The sequence below is a fragment of the Pistacia vera genome, unplaced genomic scaffold (assembly GCF_008641045.1).
Source record: "Pistacia vera cultivar Batoury unplaced genomic scaffold, PisVer_v2 Contig313, whole genome shotgun sequence".
In the NCBI taxonomy this organism is placed as follows: Eukaryota; Viridiplantae; Streptophyta; class Magnoliopsida; order Sapindales; family Anacardiaceae; genus Pistacia; species Pistacia vera.
In genome coordinates this window covers 187,647-198,023 of record NW_022196128.1, presented here as the reverse complement: position 1 = coordinate 198,023, position 10,377 = coordinate 187,647, and the positions used below count along the sequence as shown (strand labels likewise).

Genomic DNA, 10,377 nt, shown 5'->3' with positions numbered 1-10,377 from the left:
AGAGTCCAATTTAATCTTTTTCCTTTTCCTTTTTGTTAGTTTAGCATGCAGGTTTGGAAGTCGCCACTATAACTTAATTCTGATATATTATTACTTGCATTTCACAAATGTATCTACAATAAATGAACGGCAGGGTGAAGGAGTAGAGGAAGGGAGGAAGCTCGAACCATCTTGAACTTTTGAACTGTGTATATTTCTGTATTAACTGAAAACGGAAAAATGGCGGTGGAGGTTGTGTTTGTGTGCAGGTTAATTGCATTTATAGGTGAATAATGTGTTTAGGTGACTGGTAATAGCTAGTGGCAATTAGTTTGACAGTTGACTCACTTGCTTGAGACATGTTGGATAAAAAATTAATGAAGAAAATAGAAGTTGGGAATTTTAGAACATGAATTTAATACTTTGAAATTGAATATTTGAAAGAGTAATGCTAGTCTTACTAATCTTCTGTACTAATATCCCATACTAGTTGACATGGCGCTGACGTGGCAGATACCATTTTATATGCCACATCAGTTAATTGTCACGTCATCCAGTTCCAAAAATTAAAAATATTAAAGATAAAAAAAATTGATTCAATCCATCTTTCCCGTAAATCTATTCCCTCCCAAACCGGTTCTCCTAAAATTGAAATGAAACCTTAAAATTGAAATCTCATTCGTTCCCTTAAATCAGATATCTCCCACTAATCTATCCTCTTCCACTACCACCGTCGGCTGGCTATTGTCTTCCACCACCATTGGACATCACTCTTCCTCTTCCACCACTGCTTCCTATCATCTTCCATCACCACCTGCTGACATCGTTTGCTCTTCCTCTTCCACACCGCTCTATCGTCTTCCGCATTTTTTTTGTCCAAATCAATTACACTAAACCAAACCCAAAAACCACATAAGAGTTTTGTTTGACTTCTTGAGTGGGTTGGGAGAGTTAGCTTTTGCATATGCAAGTCATAATGTGGTTATGGAGATCCAAGCAACAATTCCCTCAACTCTTGAGAATCCATCAAAAAGACCAATGTGGAAAGGAGTAGCAGTTGCATATATTGTTAGAGCTTTGTGTTACTTCCCAGTCTCAATTGTTGGTTGCTACATTTTTTGAAACAATGTCGTTGACAACATCCTCATCACATTAGAGGAACCCACTTGGCTTGTTGTTGTAGGTAACATTTTGTGGTCGTCCATATCACTGGAAGCTACAAGGTTAATCTAATTCAATAGTCACTCTAGTCTTCACCATCTGTTGAGTTTTACTTTTATATCTGAATTATTTCGGAAAAGTTTTAACATCACTTCCTCTTAGTTTGGGAAATTGTAGATATTTGCAATGCCTGTGTTCGATATGCTTGAAGCTTTTTTAGTGAAAAAGTTGCATTTCACACCTTCCTTCTTTCTTCGCCTTGTTACCCAAAGTAGATATGTTGGTAGGTACATGCCCAACTATTCTTTTTTCTCTCCAGGGAATACAAACTAATAAAGTAATTTCTTTTAATCTTTGTTAATTCAGCATTTACAATGGCGGTGGGTATATGTGTTCCTTTCTTTGGTTACTTGCTTGGATTCTGATAGACCCCCTGTCAATATAGTCTATAAGTCAAGGGGCAACACTAAGAGTAAAGGCACTAAGGGGAAAGGGGCGTGAGTGTGGATGGTTACAGAATATGGGTGAAGTTGTTACAGTTTGTTACGGGATTCTCATGCATGTGGATGGGTAGAATAAAAGTTGTTAGGGAAGGGTAGCATAGGAAGTAATTAGGTATAAATAGTTAGGGTGTGATAAGGGAGGTATCAAGTTGAATCATTTTGGTTTTGTGGGAGGTCTCCAGCTCCTCGAATTGCTGGAAGTGGACTGGAATCACTTTTTCTTACTACTGTTATTTTCTTTCTGTTTCAATATTAATCTTCAGTTAATTCTCTTGAGCTTGCTTTCATACAGTTCTTGTGTGTGTGTGTTGGAGTTGAGTTATTTGAGCAGGTGGTTCCATCAAATTGGTATCAGAGCTTGGTTGGGTAATGGTTAAGTCCAAAATGGAGAATAGAATGGAAAATGTGGAAAAGGAGATGAGGTATGTAAAGGAAGACATGGGCATAATGAAAACTGATTTGGGTAGTGTTAAGGAATACTTAACAGAAATGAGAGAATTGATGAGACTAAGGGAAGAAAGGGAGGAAAAACGTCACCTGGAGAAAATGTCAGAAACTCCAGAAAATCAAAATTCCAGTAGGGATAAGGGAGGTGAACGAAATCATAATGGGAAAGATGATAAAAGATTTCGCAAGCTCGAACAACCCATTTTTAACGGGGATGATCCGTTTGGTTGGACTTTCAAGGCCGACAGATTTTTTGCCATTAATTGTTATGAAGAAAAGGAGATGGTGGAGGCAGCAGCCATGTGCATGGAAGGAAGAGCCCTTAACTGGTATCAATGGTTGGAATCCAGAAAACCAGTCTAGAGTTGGAAGGAATTTAAGGTGGCCCTAATTGACAGGTTCAGACCATCATTTCAGGGTACAGCCTATGAGGCATTAGTAGCACTCAGGCAGACTTCGACGGTAACAGAATACCGTGAAGAATTTGAAGCTCACACAGCTCCGTTGAAGGAAATAGGAGAATAGATGTTGATGGGAATTTTTATCAATGGTTTAAAAGAAGAAATCAGGGCTGAGTTGCGCATTATACAGGCTAAAGACTTGAGTGAAGTGATGGAGCAGGCCCATCGGGTTGAAGAAAAAAACTGGGTATTAGAGAGGAACAGGCCCAAATTGACTAGAGCCCAAAACAATAAATGGGAAGGTTATTCACGGGTCACACCAAGTCTAGAAAATGGGTGACCCAATTCATGGTTTAACGCAAACAAAAACCCAGGTGAAAGCCTCTTAACGTCAATGAGATCCAGCGACATCAGAAGCAGATATTCAGCTCAGAAGAGAGAAGGGACTTTGCTTTAGGTGTGACGAAAATTCAGCCCTAACCACCAATGTAAGAGTAGATTTCTGCAGATCCTGTTAGCATGGGAAGAAGAAAATCCAGAGAAGGGAGAAATAGTTCTAGACGATGACGAGGAGCCAAATACTGAAGGTAATCCCTTGGCACTATCCATGAATTCTATCGTGGGAATCACATCTGACAAAACTCTCAAAATAAAGGGGAAGATTGAAGGAGTGGGAGTGATTGTTTTGGTTGATAGTGGGGCATCCCACAATTTTATTTCTCTCGAATTGGTACGCAAAATGGGTTTGCAAATTGAAACAGGGAAAAAGTTTGGAGTAATGGTGGGTAACGGTGTCACAGTGAGAGGAGAAGGAGTTTGTAAGGCAGTACCATTGGAAGTTCAAGGTGTCAGGATTGCACAGGATTTTTTTCCTTTTGATTTGGGAGGTATGGATGTGGTCTTAGAGGTGACTTGGTTGAGCTCCTTGGGTGATGTCTGTGCAAACTGAAAAAACCTAACAATGAAATTCGAATGGGAAGGCAGAAGGGTTAACTTACAGGGAGACCCATCCTTGGTGAAGACGGAGGTATCTCTGAAGGCCATGTTAAAGTCACTCCAGTACTCGGGAGAAGGTTTTTTAGTCGAATTCTGTTCTATGGAAGGAGAGCCAGAATCAGATGAGGAACCTATAGATCCTAGGATTGTGTCACTATTGGAAAGGTGTAACCAAATGTTGGACCAACCTACTAAACTACCCTCATACCGTCAGCATGACCATGCCATAGTCCTGAAGGCAGAAGCTCGACCACCCAATATACGCCCTTATAGATATCCATATTTCCAGAAAAATGAAATTGAAAAAATGGTGGAAGAGATGTTGGTAGCAGGAATCATCCAGCCTAGCACTAGTCCTTTTGCCAGCCCAATATTATTAGTTAAAAAAAAAAGATGGGAGCTGGAGGTTTTGCGTGGATTATAGAGCGCTCAATGAGATAACTATCCCCAATAAATTTCCCATACCCACCATCGAGAAGTTGTTGGATGAATTAGCGGGGGCTGTGTTTTTTTCAAAGATTGATCTCCGATCGGGTTACCATCAGATTTAGGTGAAGGAGGCGGATATTCACAAAACTGCTTTCCGAACTCATGACGGCCATTACGATTCTTAATAATGCCATTTGGTTTAACCAACGCCCCATTAACCTTTCAAGCACTGATGAATAACATTTTTAAACTGGTTTTGAGGAAGTTTGTGTTGGTTTTCTTCGATGACATTTTGATTTACAGTCCTGATCTTGATTCTCATGTGTTCCATCTTGAACAGGCTCTTACAATTCTATAGGACACAGCTAGTAATGAATAGGAAGAAGTGTCTGTTCGGTCAACAGAAGCTGGACTACCTAGGCCACATAATTTCAGCACAGGGAGTGGAAGATGATCCATGCAAAATTGAGGCAATGATTGAATGGCCTGTGCCGACCAATATAAAGGGGTTACGGGGTTTTTTAGGTCTCACCGGGTATTACAGGAGGTTTGTCAAAGGATATGGAAATATTGCACAGCCACTTACTGAATTGCTAAAAAAGGATGCATTCCGTTAGGATGAGGGAGCTCAAAAGGCATTTAACCAACTCAAGCAAGTCATGACTACAGTTCCCGTACTTGCCATCCCAAATTTTACACTTCCTTTTGAAATTCACACGGACACTTCAGGTCACGGAATGGGTGCAGTCCTACTCCAGCAGTCCATACCTATAGCGTATCTAAGCAAGGCCTTCTCACCACAAGCACAACAGAAGTCCATATACGAACGGGAACTAATGGCAATTGTCTTGGCAGTGCATAAGTGGAGTCTATACTTATTGGGCAATCGATTCACCATTAGGACTGACCAAAGGAGTCTACAATTTCTCACGGACCAGTGAATAAAAACTCCGGAACAACAAAAATGGCTGTCTAACCTAATGGAATACTCCTTCGACATTCACTACTGGCCGGGCAAAACAAACACAGTGGCAGATGCCTTGTCACAACGAGGGGAAAGACCAGAATTGAGTACTATTTCAGTCATTCAGTTTACAGAATACGATGAGTTAGCCACGGAAGCACACCAAGATCCTAAGTTACAACCTATCATTCAAGATCTCCTCGTTGATCCCAACAGCCGCCCACACTACAGACTTAGGCAGGGGTGTCTCCTGTATAAAAACAGAGTTGTCTTACCAAAAAACTCCAGGTTTATAGCTAAACTTTTGGCAGAATTCCATTCCAGCCCAGGTGGGGGACATTCGTGTTTTTTCAGAACATACAAACGAGTGTCCAACATTGTGTATTGGGAAGGGATAAGGCAAGATATTCAAGAGTTTGTAAAGGCTTGCACTGTCTCCCAAGTCAATAAATATTCAGCCCTCAAGCCAACTGGACTATTGCAGCCCTTACCAATTCCGGAGCAGGTTTTTGACGATTTGACGATGGATTTTATTGGCGGTTTACCACGAGCAAAAGGTTTTGATAGTATTCTTTTGGTGGTTGATCGGCTCACTAAATATGCCCATTTCATCCTCTTGTCACACCCATTTAATGCAAAAGAGGTTTCTACGATATTCATGAGGGAAATTGCTAGGCTTCATGGGTTCCCTAAGTCCATTGTGTCAGACCGAGATCGACTCTTTATGAGCCAATTTTGGTAGGAAATTTTCAGAGCAGCAGGGACCTCTCTCAAGTTCAGTTCTGCATACCACCCCCAAACAGATGGCCAAACGGAAGTGGTCAATCAGTGTGTAGAGGCCTATCTGCGATGCTTCTGCAGTTCCCAGCCTAAACAGTGGCCCAATTTTCTCTCTTGGGCGGAGTTTTGGTACAACACAACTTACCATCGTTCCACAAAAATGACACTGTTTAAAGCCCTCTATGGCAGAGATCCCCCACTCCTTCTCAAGATGACCGATTACCCTTCCTCAGTGGAAGATGTGAACCAGTAGCTCAGCCACCGCAATGCCATTATTACTGAACTTAAACACCACTTGGAATCCGCTCAAGGAAACATGAAAGCGCAGGCCGATAAACATCGCAAGACATCAGTTTTACTCCAGGGGATTCGGTTTACCTAAAACTACAGCCCTACAAGTTCCGATCGTTGGCTAGGAAATTGAATGAGAAACTCAGCCCGCGTTTCTATGGCCCATTCAAAGTGTTAGACAGAATTGGTCTGACTGCGTACAAACTGGATCTGCCCTTACTGCCGGTATTCATCCGGTGTTCCATGTGTCCCAACTCAAAGCCAGCATATATGCCTCTGTCCCAGTCCAGCCACTTCCCCATTTTCTCACTGAAGAGATGGAACTACAGGTTCAACCCCAAGCAGTCCTAGCAACACAATCCCTTCTTGATGGTACCAAAGAGGTCCTCATTAAATGGCAGGATCTGCCCTCCTTTGAAGCTACTTGGGAGTCCTTCGACATCATCAACACACAATTCTCTCAATTCCACCTTGAGGACAAGGTGGTTCTCCTAGGGGGGGTATTGATAGACCCCCTGTCAATATAGTCTATAAGTCAAGAGGCAGCACTAAGAGTAAAGGCACTAAGGGGAAAGGGGCGTGATTGTGGATGGTTACAGAATATGGGTGAAGTTGTTACAGTTTGTTACGGGATTCTCATGCATGTGGATGGGTAGAATAAAAGTTGTTAGGGAAGGGTAGTATAGGAAGTAATTGGGTATAAATAGTTAGGGTGTGATAAGGGAGGTATCAAGTTGAATCATTTTGGTTTTGTGGGAGGTCTCCAGCTCCTCGAATTGCTGGAAGTGGACTGGAATCACTTTTTCTTGCTACTGTTATTTTCTTTCTGTTTCAATATTAATCTTCAGTTAATTCCCTTGAGCTTACTTTCATTCAGTTCTTGTGTGTGTGTGTTGGAGTTGAGTTATTTGAGCAGGTGGTTCCATCAGATTCTTTGAGGGCTTGCTTTCGCCCTAATAATATATTTTGTAAGCATTGTCTTAGACATTTCCAAACTACAAAAGCTTGTAAATTTTTATACTATCAATTAAAATTTTGTTATGCTTTTATGCTCTTAGCTCTCCTGTGTGATGTGGCTTGCCATCCACAAACCAAAGAGATTTAGCTTATCTTGGATAATAAATATGCATTTCTAGGTATTCTGTGATGATTCTAGCACCTATTGGTGGGCTAAGATCGATAATCTTTTTTGCCAAAAATTACGAATTTTTCTCATAAATTGCTTGGTGAGATAGAAAAAATGAAGCTGCTATGAGTGAATGAAGATTATGATGATGATGATGATGATAAGATGAGGATGATCTATCACCCATTGGTGGGCTAAGATCAATAATCGTTTATACCAAAATTTAGGAATTTTTCTCATAAATTGCTTGTGAGAGAGAAAAGTGAAGCTACTATTAGTGGATGAAGAATATGATGATGATGAGGATAAGATGAGGATTTTGTTGGCTTGAGGCACATCTAAGCAGTAGTTTGTGTAATTTGGCTGTACATAAGAGCGCTCATGTCAATGTGTATGTGTCAACACCTTGCTTAGTTATATGTAATAATATTAAGCTGTCATTCAACATTTCAAACCCCCATTTCATCACCTTGTACTCTTATTTATCTATGTTAGACATTATTAATATCAACAATAGTTTTCTGCCATCTGTACTTTTGATATATTTGAGAAAAATAACATATTGACTTGCTTTAATTTTTTTTTTTGTCAATAATATTATTGAATGGATAAACAACGAAATATGTAACAAAGACTTTTTCCTATTTAATGGGAAATATGGAACAAATAGTGAAGCTAATGCATTGTTGTTGTTAGCCATTTGCTGGTTAAACCCACAATTAAAGCACTTTCTGACTGGTTGAACAAACAACACACTGAAAAGTCATACTATAATATGGATCAAAATTATCAAATAGCTCTCCAATTCATATGTGAAAGGTTGACATGAGAAATACATGATAAATTCAACAACTCCTGAAATTGGATAATGAAATGGCAATGTCAATAGAACATGTCCTAAAACCTTCAGGAATTACCCTGCCCAAGGAAGAGGTAGTCTGCTATCCAGCTCTGCCCCACTATTTCTGTTGTCCAACTCTGCAGTCATTGAGCAAACATTTGAGCAGCTTTAGAATTTGCAGGCGAATTGAGATTGGGATCACAAAGTAATGACTGCAATATATGCATACCAAATCAGAATAACAAAGCATGAGAGATCATACATGATAAATTCAACAACTCCTGAATTGGATACTACATGGCCTGCCATACCTCCATCAAACAACATACTACACGGCCTACTAGAGTTCAACCAAGGACTGCAGCAATTAAAGCTTAGAATCTGCAACTTTAGACACAAAACTACGCACAACACTTTACAAACAACACAGAAAACAGCCTGCACAGACTACATATCCAGTCCAATAAACTCAGCATAACCCATCTGCTTGAAAATGTATAAAATGCAATCAACAGGCTGCTACCCCGACAACACATTTTCCTGCTCACCACACATTCCCGGAACCTACAAGAATTGCAGCATATAAATTTTCTTCCTTAATTGAATAGCTTCGCCATGGGCACACCCTCCCATAAACACATAAACTGCAGTCATTTGAATTTGCTGATCTGTAAAATCTGCAAACTTAACTTAGGAACTGAAAAAAATGTTGCAGTCACGCTGCTGCTCCTTATGAACCACTTCCCACAGGGTACTATTTCTACATTTTTGCTAAATCTGCACAGCCAGCAGACAATGACCCTATACAACCTTCTGTATAGCCAGCATAATTGCACCACTAAAAAATAAACAGAACCAAGCATAAACCTACTGCTGCACCTCCAATTCTCCCACACAAAAGCTTCCAACAAAGTTGAATAACGATAACTCAACTTGGACAGTAAGGCCTAAAGGTTATCCCCATTTTCAGGACAAAGGCGCAGGTCAAACATGTGAGTAATTTCTTTAATATACTACTTTAAATTTGCATCAAAGATTTGTTCACGCAAGTTTAAAGAAAGCTACCTGATTTTTTTCTTGAAGTCAAATATCAGTTGAAGAAGAAACATATTCAAACCGTACATATATTTCATCATTATTATATTAAGTATTTCGACATTATAAAACTAACACAGAATCTCAACTTGTGTTATATATCTTTTCTTATAATCAAAGACTAGCAAATAGTAACCACACACAAATTAAACAATTATTCAAATAGTCTGCAACAATCAAACAAATAAAGTAAAACTTCCATTATAAGTTTAGCATCTGTGGAAAAGAAAACATATAAGCTAATCCTAGTGGTCTATTTTATATATTCAAAATAAGAGAGTAACAGAGGACTTACAAACATGAAATAATTTTGGTTCCACTATGCTATCAGAATCTCTTTTCTGGGTTTAAACCAAATTCAGAGAAACAACAATGAATGGAATGTAATCATAAAAAAAAAGATTATCAAAAGTTTATTAATGGAAAGAATAGAAAGAGGCTGAAAGTGGAAAGTGTGGAACGCGAACTTTTGTTTGAATATGATAAAGTCCTAGCAATACTCACTTTAAAATGATTAATAACCGGTGATATTGACTAGCGGTTGATCGGTATCAAAATTTTGAATTTTTGAATAAACCAGCTTAACAGACATAAGTTATGTTTCTCTTATAAGAAGCAATTCCATATTCCTAATTTCTATTTCATTTGAAATTGATCCTTAAATTACCTGTGCGTTTATGGCAAACGTTTGATGCTTGAAAATTCAAAGTGGTATCTTTGCTCATATAGAAAGCAATGTTGAACTTCATCATCGTGAGACAACTTCATCAGCGAAGAGATGCACCGCCTTCAGTATAGGTTCTCTGTTCTTCAATTTGACGGTGTAAAGATTCAAGCCTAATATCAATCTCCAATATCAATCACTCACACAACCTAACAACAATCCACACAATAACACAATAAAAAACAAACACAAGATTTTTACCGTGGTTCACCTATCCAAGATTGGATAGACTACATCCACGTTGAGCTCCAGAATATTTGGGGCTCACTGCACTAGTTAATCAAGAACTTACAATTACAAGAACAAGTCACTCAATCACAACCAAAAACTCACTTTGTAACTCCTAATCTAAAGAAAACTCTTCCTGGTATCTCTAATCTTTGAGAGAACAAACAACCCTCCAAGAATGACTAGAACTAATCACTCACTCACTGAAGCTACACTGATTTTTGGACTGAAAAACTGGAAATTTTGAGAGCACTCTGTTTTTGAAACGAAGAGAAGAAGACTGATGTTTCCGCTCGCACTTTTGGGGCTGCTTTAATGTTGACTTGAAGGTAAATCTCAGCCTTTGGATCACTTGTTTCCATCACGATCAGCATTATCCCAAGCTTTATTAAAACGGCAGCGCACAACTTAT

At 39.3% G+C, this 10,377-nt stretch overlaps 1 long non-coding RNA gene and 1 pseudogene across 1 annotated transcript; one reads left to right on the top strand and one right to left on the bottom strand.

The window, feature by feature from the left end:
• Positions 1 to 219: 219 nt before the first annotated feature.
• Positions 220 to 7,169, top strand: LOC116136421 (annotated as a pseudogene).
• A 684-nt stretch (positions 7,170 to 7,853) lies between these two features.
• Positions 7,854 to 9,735, bottom strand: LOC116136453. Its single transcript, XR_004129031.1, has 2 exons — positions 9,681 to 9,735; positions 7,854 to 8,130 (listed from the first exon to the last, which is right to left on the bottom strand). It is a non-coding gene; the product is annotated as an uncharacterized LOC116136453 (long non-coding RNA).
• Between the last annotated feature and the right edge of the window lie 642 nt (positions 9,736 to 10,377).